Consider the following 11,473-nt stretch of genomic DNA (forward strand, 5'->3'; position numbering starts at 1 on the left):
TGATCGCGAATAGTGTGATATAAAGTGGTTACTTTTTTCATCACCAGAATATTCGAGGAGGACACTTCAACTATGCCTCGTTAAATGCAACACACACACACACTTTCAACTTGACTTGTGGTCTTTCTGTTGTGATGTTAGCTCACGACTACAGTACCTAAGAGTGCCTACGGGACGCACGACAGCGAAATTTTAGTGCGTCCCGGGACCCGCTTTTGACTGGTAAAGTGCGTCCCGGGACCCCATCCATGAATTTCTAGTACTTGATTTCGGCTTCTAGTGCGTATAAGACGCAGGGACGCACATTTTGGGGAGCCCTGTTCAGGATCACAAGTCCTGCCATACTCTAGCAGCTGTAAATTGCGAGACTGTGGATCACAAGTCCTGCCATACTCTAGCAGCTGTAAATTGCGAGACTGTGGATCACAAGTCCTGCCATACTCTAGCAGCTGTAAATTGCGAGACTGTGGATCACAAGTCCTGCCATACTCTAGCAGCTGTAAATTGCGAGACTGTGGATCACAAGTCCTGCCATACTCTAGCAGCTGTAAATTGCGAGACTGTGGATCACAAGTCCTGCCATACTCTAGCAGCTGTAAATTGCGAGACTGTGGATCACAAGTCCTGCCATACTCTAGCAGCTGTAAATTGCGAGACTGTGGATCACAAGTCCTGCCATACTCTAGCAGCTGTAAATTGCGAGACTGTGGATCACAAGTCCTGCCATACTCTAGCAGCTGTAAATTGCGAGACTGTGGATCACAAGTCCTGCCATACTCTAGCAGCTGTAAATTGCGAGACTGTGGATCTCGTGTTAAAATGAGAAGACGTTATTACACTTGTGGGATGAATGACCCTCGCTTTTGTTTTCTGTAGGTCACAGGACGGCTACAACCAACGTCCTGGATCGACCACATTCATTATTCAAAGTATATGCGGGTGACGGGAGAGCTCTGCTTCCGGCAAACTGCACGATTGTTCCGCACTGTAATTTACAGTCTTGAAACCCCTCCGAAGGTAGGAGGGAGAAGAAATGTGTGGGCTATGATGCGAAGCTACTGGTGACCGTGATGTTTCTTGAAAGAGACAATTGCCTTACTATATGGAAAGAAAAACAAGTCGCGTAAGGCGGAAATACAATATTTAGTCAAGTAGCTGTCGAACTCACAGAATGAAACTGAACGCAATGCCATTTTTCAGCAAGACCGTATACTCGTAGCATCGTCAGTCCACCGCTTATGGCAAAGGCAGTGAAATTGACAAGAAGAGCGGGGTAGTAGTTGCGCTAAGAAGGATAGCACGCTTTTCTGTACCTCTCTTTGTTTTAACTTTCTGAGCGTGTTTTTAATCCAAACATATCATATCTATATGTTTTTGGAATTAGGAACCGACAAGGAATAAGATGAAAGTGTTTTTAAATTGATTTGGACAATTTAATTTTGATAATAATTTTTATATATTTAATTTTCAGAGCTTGTTTTTAATCCGAATATAACATATTTATATGTTTATGGAATCAGCAAATGATGGAGAATAAGATAAACGTAAATTTGGATCGTTTTATAAATTTTTTTTTTTTTTTTTAAAGACGGAGATGTGCTGGATAGTACCGGTGTGACGGCACAGAGGCCCAAGGACACAAGCGGTCATCTCAGCAACCTCCAAACGGGCAGACTGGACTCGACAACCATGGTAGGTAACCAGTCTAGGAGAAGGAAAACTCCGAAATAAAACCACGGGCAGACCAAGCTCAACAGCCCAGGAAGGCAATTGGTCTAAGGGAGGGACCCCTGATCAACGTCCATGGCCGAAGCCGGAGATGCGGGACCCCCTGGGTGCCAAAAAGCGCTGCATCACGCAAATCACAAAATGATCTAGTGAACGACGAAGAAGAATATATTTAATTTTTTCAGAGCTTGTTTTTTATCCGAATATAACATACTTATATGTTTATGGAATCAGCAAATGATGGAGAATAAGATAAACGTAAATTTGGATCGTTTTATAAATTTTTTTTTTTTTTTTTAAATTTTCAGATTTTTAATGACCAAAGTCATTAATTAATTTTTAAGCCACCAAGCTGAAATGCAATACCAAAGTCCGGGCTTTGTCGAAGATTACTTGACCAAAATTTCAACCAATTTGGTTGAAAAATGAGGGCGTGACAGTGCCGCCTCAACTTTCACAAAAAGCCGGATATGACGTCATCAAAGACATTTATCAAAAAAATGAAAAAAACGTATGGGGATTTCATACCCAGGAACTCTCATGTCAAATTTCATAAAGATCGGTCCAGTAGTTTAGTCTGAATCGCTCTACACACACACACAGACACACACACACACACGCACACACACACACACATACACCACGACCCTCGTTTCGATTCCCCCTCGATGTTAAAATATTTAGTCAAAACTTGACTAAATATGAAAAGAAGTTAGAAAACACATACACACACACACACACACACACACACACACACACGCGCGCACGTATGCGCGCGCGCACGCACACACACACACACACATGCGCGCACGCACACACGCGCGCACAAACACACACACACATATACACACATACACACACACACACCTACGCACGCACACACAGACACACACACACACACGCACGCATACACACACACACACACACACACAAACACACATACACGCACACACACACACAAACACACACACACACACACACAAACACACACACACACAAACACACACACACACACGCACGCACGCACACACACACACACACACAAACAAACACACACACACACACACACACACACAAACACACACACACACACACACACGCGCACACACACACACAAACACACACACACAGTGACACACACACACACACACACACGCACGCACACATACACACACACACACATACATACACACACATACACACACACACACGCACACACACTAGCAAAGTACCAAATTTCAGTCAACAATCATACACACACAGTTTGTCTCTGACTATACACTCTCGCTTTGGGTAGTCATTGGAGACAGTATCTTACTTTACCTGTTGACGCCTGTCGGCAAACGCAGAAACAAGAATGTTTTCTTTGTTCGCAGATGTTTCACGAGGCAGACACAGGTTACCATTTATCATCATCACTGCCACGGTGAAATAATGTGAAACTTGAATAAAAAAAAAACACAAAAAGAAAGCGACAGTCAGCTTAGCTCTATTACTTAACTCATGACACATTTTTATCTCCCCTTTCTCCTTATTTCTCATTACGACACTATTCAACCCTAACGATCCATCGCAATATAATGATTACAACGTCATTTACTCAAATCTCGGAGACATGTTAAGAAATAATTATGTGACAGTTTGACGCATGGAAACTGAAATTAAATTTGACGGTTTGACAGAGTGAAAATAAGAGTTAGCGGAAACGTGATGACCTTTCCACAAGTAACGGCGCGTCTGCCGGAAATGTCTACACGGACATGCAGGCAGAAATAATGGAGTGAATTTATTTAGAATGAATTTGTGAAAAAGATAGTTTCTCGAGGTTTCAGAATCAAGAATCAAAGTTCGTATTTGCCCTGAAGATTTCGTTCAGTCAATTACTGACTGAATGAACAAAAGAAACATGGTTCCTTTATGAAACATTTAATCATTCTTCTTCTTCAGTGTTCCAGAATTGTCTGGTTACGTGTGAGCTGGTTTGCCCATTTGGGTTCCCCACACTATACTCTGAGAGCATAGTCAGCTCACTCCGCTTTCGTTGAGTAGGCATGCTGGGTATTTTCGTGTTTCCATAACCCACCGAACTCCGACATGGATTACAGGATCTTTTCCGTGCGCACTTGGTCTTGTGCTTGCGTGTACACACGAAGGGGGATAAGTCACTAGCAGGTCTGCACATAAGTTGACCTGGGAGATCGGAAAAATCTCCACTCTTAACCCACCAGGCAGCAGCGACCGGGATTCGAACTCACGACCTCCCGATTAGGAGGCCGACGTCTTACCACCACGCCACTGCGCCCGTCATTTAATCATTAAAGCCTCACTCCGCCTCGTCACTCACTGTCGCAGGTGTGGCCCGGCTTTTACATGGGATAAGATACGACCTTTCCTCTACTTGGTCACACACCAACAATCAACACACGGACTGCTTGCTGTGGTAAATTGAAATTGTATGATGAATTTTCAAAAAAGGCAGCATTGCTTTTTACAAACTTGACACAGGAGACGAGCGATGACAGGTCTACCAAGTTTCGACGTGTTTATTCCCCATGTTGAAGAGTCAACGACGGGCGCAGTGGCGTAGTGTAGGGGCGGATCACATCTTTTTTAATGGGCGGTTTTCAAACTTCTTGTTAGGGACAGATCGACGACGCGAAGCGTTTAGTTGAGGACACAATGGGGGGTTCGGGTTCCCCCCCCCCCCGAAAAATATTGATAAAAGCAAGGAAAATGGAGCAATCTGGTGCAATCAGAGCCAAGAAACTTCCCCTAATACACCTTTCCAAAATTGATGTTAGAAGACAATTTTTTATCAAAACAAGGAAAATTGACCGATCTGGTGCAACTTGAGACAACACATTACCCAACTACCTTCCAAAACCGTTATTTAAAAGACATTGGCCGGCTCCTAGGGGGGTCCGGGGGAACATTTGGATAAAAACAAGAAAAATGGAGCAATCTTGTGCAATCTGATCCATCATTTGTTTTATTTTATTTTTTAGGCTGTTGGGGGGGGGGGGGGGTCCGGAAACCGCGGAAACCCACCCCGGATCCGCCCCAGCAGTGGATATGGCATCGGACTCCTAATCGGAAGGTCGTGAGTTCATATTCCGGCCGCGACCGCCTGGTGTGTTAAGGGAGGAGATTTTTCAGATCTCACAGGTCAACTTCTGTGCAGACCTGCCTTATCGCCCTTCGTGTGTACACGCTAGCAGAGGACCAAGTGCGCACGGAAAAGATCCTGTCATCCATGTCAGAGTTCGGGGGGTTCTAGAAACTCAAAAATACCAAGCATGCTTCCCCCGAAAGCGGCATATGGCTGCCTAAATGGCGGGGTTAAAAACTGTCATACACGTAAAAACCAACTCATGCAAATACATGAGTGAACGTGGGAGTTTTAGCCAATGAACAAAAAAGAAGGAGAAGAAGAAGAAGAAGTCTACAAAATATAACCAGTTTTGTTGCGCTTCCTCTGTCCACTTCAGGTGCACACCTGTTGGCACTAAGTCGGATATATAATTATGTGACCCTCCACCACGGAATGAGTCGCATGTCACCTTTGCATGATTTTTATATTTTTACATTTTCCTAAAGAGGTTTTTTATGCTCTATCCAGTGCAGAAGACCGTTTTAGAAAAGAGCAAAAACTGTTTGAGTTATAAGCCTGTGACCAAGGTCACCCTCACACTGTTACCAGACACTCCCCGGACTTACATTAAGCCTAGCGCAGAACCGCGCGAGGTGACATGCGACTCATTTCGTGGTGGAGGGTCACATATTAGAGAAACAAAAGGTCACAAGCGTTCTAAATACATACGACATAATTATGCAACAAGAGTAAGTGAGTAAAGAGTTATGCGGAATTTAATCTGAAGGCACCTGAGAGAACAACAAGCATTAAAAGTAAGTGACTTTTATTGTTACACATACACACACTCAAACGAAACCAAACATCTCTCCCACACCAACACACAGCAGAAAGCATCAAACCACCCAGAGAGAGAGAGAGAGAGAGAGAGAGAGAGAGAGAGAGAGAGAGAGAGAGAGAGAGAGAGAGAGAGAGAGAGAACAGAAATGAATACAAACAAGAAAAGGAAGTAATCAGGCTCTCGTACAAACACTTCTTAACCCCCACTTTTCTCTCATGACTCAGGATAGAATACAAGTATACGAGATTAGTTTTTACAAGATCAAAAGTTCTGCATGTAGGTCAACTTCCACGCCACAAAACCTAACCAAGTGTGAGACAAAGGGTGCATGGTTTTCATGCAATTTCCCACTTTACATAAACTACCTCCAAGCCTAAAACCGTGCGTAAGTTATCCGTCTTTCACACATAATCTTCTCGCGTAATTTACGTGATACATCCTTGCTGTCTCTTACGTTTTAATTCATTTTTTATTAACACAGTTGTCCCCAAATGGGTAAGGTGAGCATATAGTAGAGGCAACTGTGTGACACATTACGATTCCGCTTGAAGTCACGCTAAGACGTTCTCGCATAGGTGTTATACAAATGGAGAAGAACTTGATTTCGCAACACTTTTGAAATCAGTTCAAATGATATTTGGGAAAACAGTTTACTAAAATGTGGTTCGTACCTATACTGCATGATTACAACCAAACAAGACAACAGTCAAAAGTAGAACAAGCACATTTTACTGAACCGCAATAACCTTCTAATCAGTTTGAGGTTCTTCTTCTTTTATTTTTTTATATGGGAGATTTATATAGCCCTTGACATTCTCTAAGCGCTTTACATATTAATTTCTGCCGTGTGAGATGAAATTTTTGACACAATATAATATCACACATTCACATCGGCCAGTAAATCTCAAGCCATTACAGCAAATATTTACTTTTCACGGCCTATTATTCCAAGTCACACGGGTATTTGGTGGGCATTTTTGATCTATGCCTATATAGTTTTGCCAGGAAAGACCCTTTTGTCAATCGTGGGATCTGTAACGTGCACACCCCAATGTAGTGTACACGAAGGGACCTCGGTTTTTCGTCTCATCCGAAAGACTAGCATTTGAACCCACCACCTGGGCTAGGAAAGGGGGAAGAACATTGCTTACGCCCCGACCCAGGGTCGAACTCGCAACCTCTCGCTTCCGAGGCAAGTGCACTTTACCACTCGGCCACCCAGTCCCTTCTAACCAGTTTGAGGTTCTTCTTCTTTTCTAAATTGGAAGCTACATCTTTAAGAGCTGAATAACCATGTTATTCAGTAGATATAATATGACAATTAGATGACAACTGTGTTTGCTATAACATAAAACTACTGCTTGTTTTCTTTTCTTTCCTTTTCCAGTTCTTGTTTTTACATCTATCCACCAAGTCCGATACCATTTTAGTTGTTCAACGATAAAACAGATGTAACCTAGTGCCGAAACACTACGATCACCTCGGGAGGCGAAGTGCAATCAAACAGGATTGAAAATGTTAGGGCCAATGTCTTAGCTCTATAAAACATGAACATACAGACAATCGGAAACCACCAGACCCCGTCACAAACAGAATTCCACAATCCAGAGGTGTTGACTTAAAGGCCAACAACTCGGGTGCAGAGTCTGCTGTGAAAGGAGCGGTAGCCTCCCCTGTCACAAGAGGAAAAGAAAAACATTGAAAAAATATACTTTCTTTCTATCGATCCTATTTATGTCACACATGCAACGGAAAACGCAATTGTTTTTATATATTAAATAAAATAAAAAAATTCGCACGCCAACAAAAGCATTCATTCCCATGTCATTTCATTCAAACTTGATATGCCGTTTAAGGTACTGAGCTTGGCCCATGGCATAATTTTCGGATCAATCATTTCTTTTACAGTTAGGGTCACGTGACCGCCGCTCAAATAAGGGTAACCCCAGAATCGACCTAACAAAAACGTAAGAATAGCAGCCCGAATTCCCCATGGACAATAAGACATATTATATCAAAATACCAACATGTACACCTGAAATGTTTCCATAGCGACTGAGAAAACAACCGTTGGCCTGCAACGTTTGGTCACGGTCAGAAACGCCTTCACTGTGCATGTAACCCGACCATTAACTTTTCCTGTCTGTAGCTTTAACAAGGGGAAGACAAATGCATGCATTGTACGATGCGAACGTGAAATATGCAAACAGTCTCTTTTGATTCAACAGAGCATTTAACAGCACCTGTAAAGGCTGCCTTTTCGTCACGTGTGCAGCAGAACGCTCCTTAGCCCCCCTCCCCCCCCCCCCAAAAAAAAAAAAAATAGTCTGTTTACGGTATCCCGACCGACCCTATTTTTTCGCGCGACCCTAGATTTTTTTTGCAAAATAGCTTAAAAATATGTTTTTTGGGAAAGAAAAAATCCCGACCTACCGACCCTATTTTTTTTGCCTATGTTACTGCAAACAGACTATATTTTTTGTTGGCCTTAGACAAATGAGTGTGAGTTTGCGTTGTGGGGTTTGTGATTCATCGCTCAGTCAGAAGCCAATCCAACAAAACAGAGAGAGAAAGAGAGGGCGGAGGGAGGAGGGGAGAAGTCAGTCAGAATGCAGAATGTTTAATCGCGTAAACACAGGCTTCATAGCGAAAGGGTCTTGGGGGTCGGTGAAGGGGGCAGGAGGGGAAGGGGGCAGGAGGGGGGGACGGGGGCAGGAGGGGGGGACGGGGGCAGGAGGGGGGGAAGGGGGCAGGAGGGGGGGACGGGGGCAGGAGGGGGGAAGGGGGCAGGATAGGGGGGGACGGGGGCAGGAGGGGGGGACGGGGGCAGGAGGGGGGGAAGGGGGCAGGAGGGGGGGGACGGGGGCAGGAGGGGGGAAGGGGGCAGGAGGGGGGACGGGGGCAGGAGGGGGGGACGGGGGCAGGAGGGGGGGACGGGAGCAGAGAGAGGGGGGGAAGGGGGCAGGAGGGGGGGATCGAAGTGCAAAGTGATCTTTACTGGTTTTGCGCTATCCATTTCTGTACTGTTTTGTCACAGCAATATTAATATTAGGTTAGTACCTTTTTCAAGGCATCATGTTTAGTTAAACTGAAGCAAAATCAGTTGAAAGATTCAATGTCCCTCTCCCACTACAGTCGAACCCACCTATAAGAACATTACATCGCTTAAAAGAAATGTCGCTTTCAAAAAAGGACTCTATTTTCCCCTCCCAAATGTCTTCTTTCTTCGTTATGATTAAAAACGCACCGGTTAAAAAGTAAGGAGTTGTTATCTCCCTTGACACATCTTCCTCGCATACAGGAAAGGAACACTCAATTTAGATTAACACGTTTTTAACGATGCTCGCACCGGATGTAATCCAGATTGACCGGGAAGGGCAAAAAACAGGCACCTGAATCGAATTTTGGCGTGTTCAAATCACGCCATTGTAGTCCAACACCCCCTACATCTGCACCCTAGCCCTTCCTAACCCCCTACCGCTTGCCCTATCCCTTCCGAACCCCATACCGCTTGCCTTATCACTTCAGAACCCCCTACCGCTTGCCCTATCACTTTAGAACCCCCTACCGCTTGCCCTATCACTTCCGAACCCCCTACCGCTTGCCCTATCACTTCAGAACCCCCTACCGCTTGCCCTATCCCTTCCGAACCCCCTACGGCTTGCCCTATCCCCTCCTAACCCCCTACCGCTTGCCCTATCCCTTCCGAACCCCCTACCGCTTGCCCTATCACTTCCAAACGCCCTACCGCTTGCCCTATCACTTCAGACCCCCTACCGCTTGCCCTATACTTTCCGAACCCCATACCGCTTGCCCTATCGCTTCCGAACCCCCTACCGCTAGCCCTATACCTTCCGAACCCCCTACCGCTTGCCCTATCCCTTCCTAACCCCCTACTGCTTGCCCTATCCCTTCCTAACCCCCTACCGCTTGCCCTATCCCTTCCGAACCCCCTACCGCTTGCCCTATCCCTTCCGAACTCCCTACCGCTTGCCCTATCACTTCAGAACCCCCTACCGCTTGCCCTATCACTTCCGAACCCCCTACCGCTTGCCCTATCACTTCAGACCCCCTACCGCTTGCCCTATCACTTCAGAACCCCCTACCGCTTGCCCTATCACTTCAGACCCCCTACCGCTTGCCCTATCACTTCAGACCCCCTACCGCTTGCCCTATCCCTTCCGAACTTCCTACCGCTTGCCCTATCCCTTCCGAACCCCCTACCGCTTGCCCTATACTTTCCGAATCCCATACCGCTTGCCCTATCCCTTCCGAACCCCCTACCGCTAGCCCTATACCTTCCGAACCCCCTACCGCTTGCCCTATCCCTTCCTAACCCCCTACCGCTTGCCCTATCCCTTCCGAACCCCCTACTGCTTGCCCTATCCCTTCCGAACTCCCTACCGCTTGCCCTATCCCTTCCGAACTCCCTACCGCTTGCCCTATCCCCTTCCTAACCCCCTACCGCTTGCCCTATCACTTCAGAACCCCCTACCGCTTGCCCTATCACTTCAGAACACCCTACCGCTTGCCCTATCTCTTCCTAACCCCCTAACGCTTGCCCTATTACTTCAGAACCCCTACCGCTTGCCCTATCACTTCCGAACCCCCTACCGCTTGCCCTATCACTTCAGACCCCCTACCGCTTGCCCAATCCCTTCCGAACCCCCTACCGCTTGCCCTATCTCTTCCTAACCCCCTAACGCTTGCCCTATCCCTTCCGAACCCCCTACCGCTTGCCCTATCACTTCCAAACGCCCTACCGCTTGCCCTATCACTTCAGACCCCCTACCGCTTGCCCAATCCCTTCCGAACCCCCTACCGCTTGCCCTATCCCTTCCGAACCCCCTACCGCTTGCCCTATACTTTCCAAACCCCATACCGCTTGCCCTATCCCTTCTGAACCCCCTACCGCTAGCCCTATACCTTCCGAACCCCCTACCGCTTGCCCTATCCCTTCCTAACCCCCTACCGCTTGCCCTATCCCTTCCTAACCCCCTACCGCTTGCCCTATCCCTTCCGAACCCCCTACCGCTTGCCCTATCCCTTCCGAACTCCCTACCGCTTTCCCTATCCCTTCCGAACCCCCTACCGCTTGCCCTATCCCTTCCGAACTCCCTACCGCTTGCCCTATCCCCTTCCTAACCCCCTACCGCTTGCCCTATCACTTCAGAACCCCCTACCGCTTGCCCTATCCCTTCCGAACCCCCTACCGCTTGCCCTATCCTTTCCGAACTCCCTACCGCTTGCCCTATCCCCTTCCTAACCCCCTACCGCTTGCCCTATCACTTCAGAACCCCCTACCGCTTGCCCTATCCCTTCCGAACTCCCTACCGCTTTCCCTATCCCTTCCGAACCCCCTACCGCTTGCCCTATCCCTTCCGAACTCCCTACCGCTTGCCCTATCCCCTTCCTAACCCCCTACCGCTTGCCCTATCACTTCAGAACCCCCTACCGCTTGCCCTATCCCTTCCGAACCCCCTACCGCTTGCCCTATCCTTTCCGAACTCCCTACCGCTTGCCCTATCCCCTTCCTAACCCCCTACCGCTTGCCCTATCACTTCAGAACCCCCTACCGCTTGCCCTATCCCTTCCGAACCCCCTACCGCTTGCCCTATCCCTTCCGAACTCCCTACCGCTTGCCCTATCTCCTTCCTAACCCCCTACCGCTTGCCCTATCACTTCAGAACCCCCTACCGCTTGCCCTATTCCTTCAGAACCCCTACCGCTTGCCCTATCACTTCAGAACCCCCTACCGCTTGCCCTATCACTTCAGAACCCCCTATCGCTTGCCCTATCACTTCAGAACCCCC

Source organism: Littorina saxatilis, linkage group LG16 (genome assembly GCF_037325665.1).
Source record: "Littorina saxatilis isolate snail1 linkage group LG16, US_GU_Lsax_2.0, whole genome shotgun sequence".
NCBI lineage: Eukaryota > Metazoa > Mollusca > Gastropoda > Littorinimorpha > Littorinidae > Littorina > Littorina saxatilis.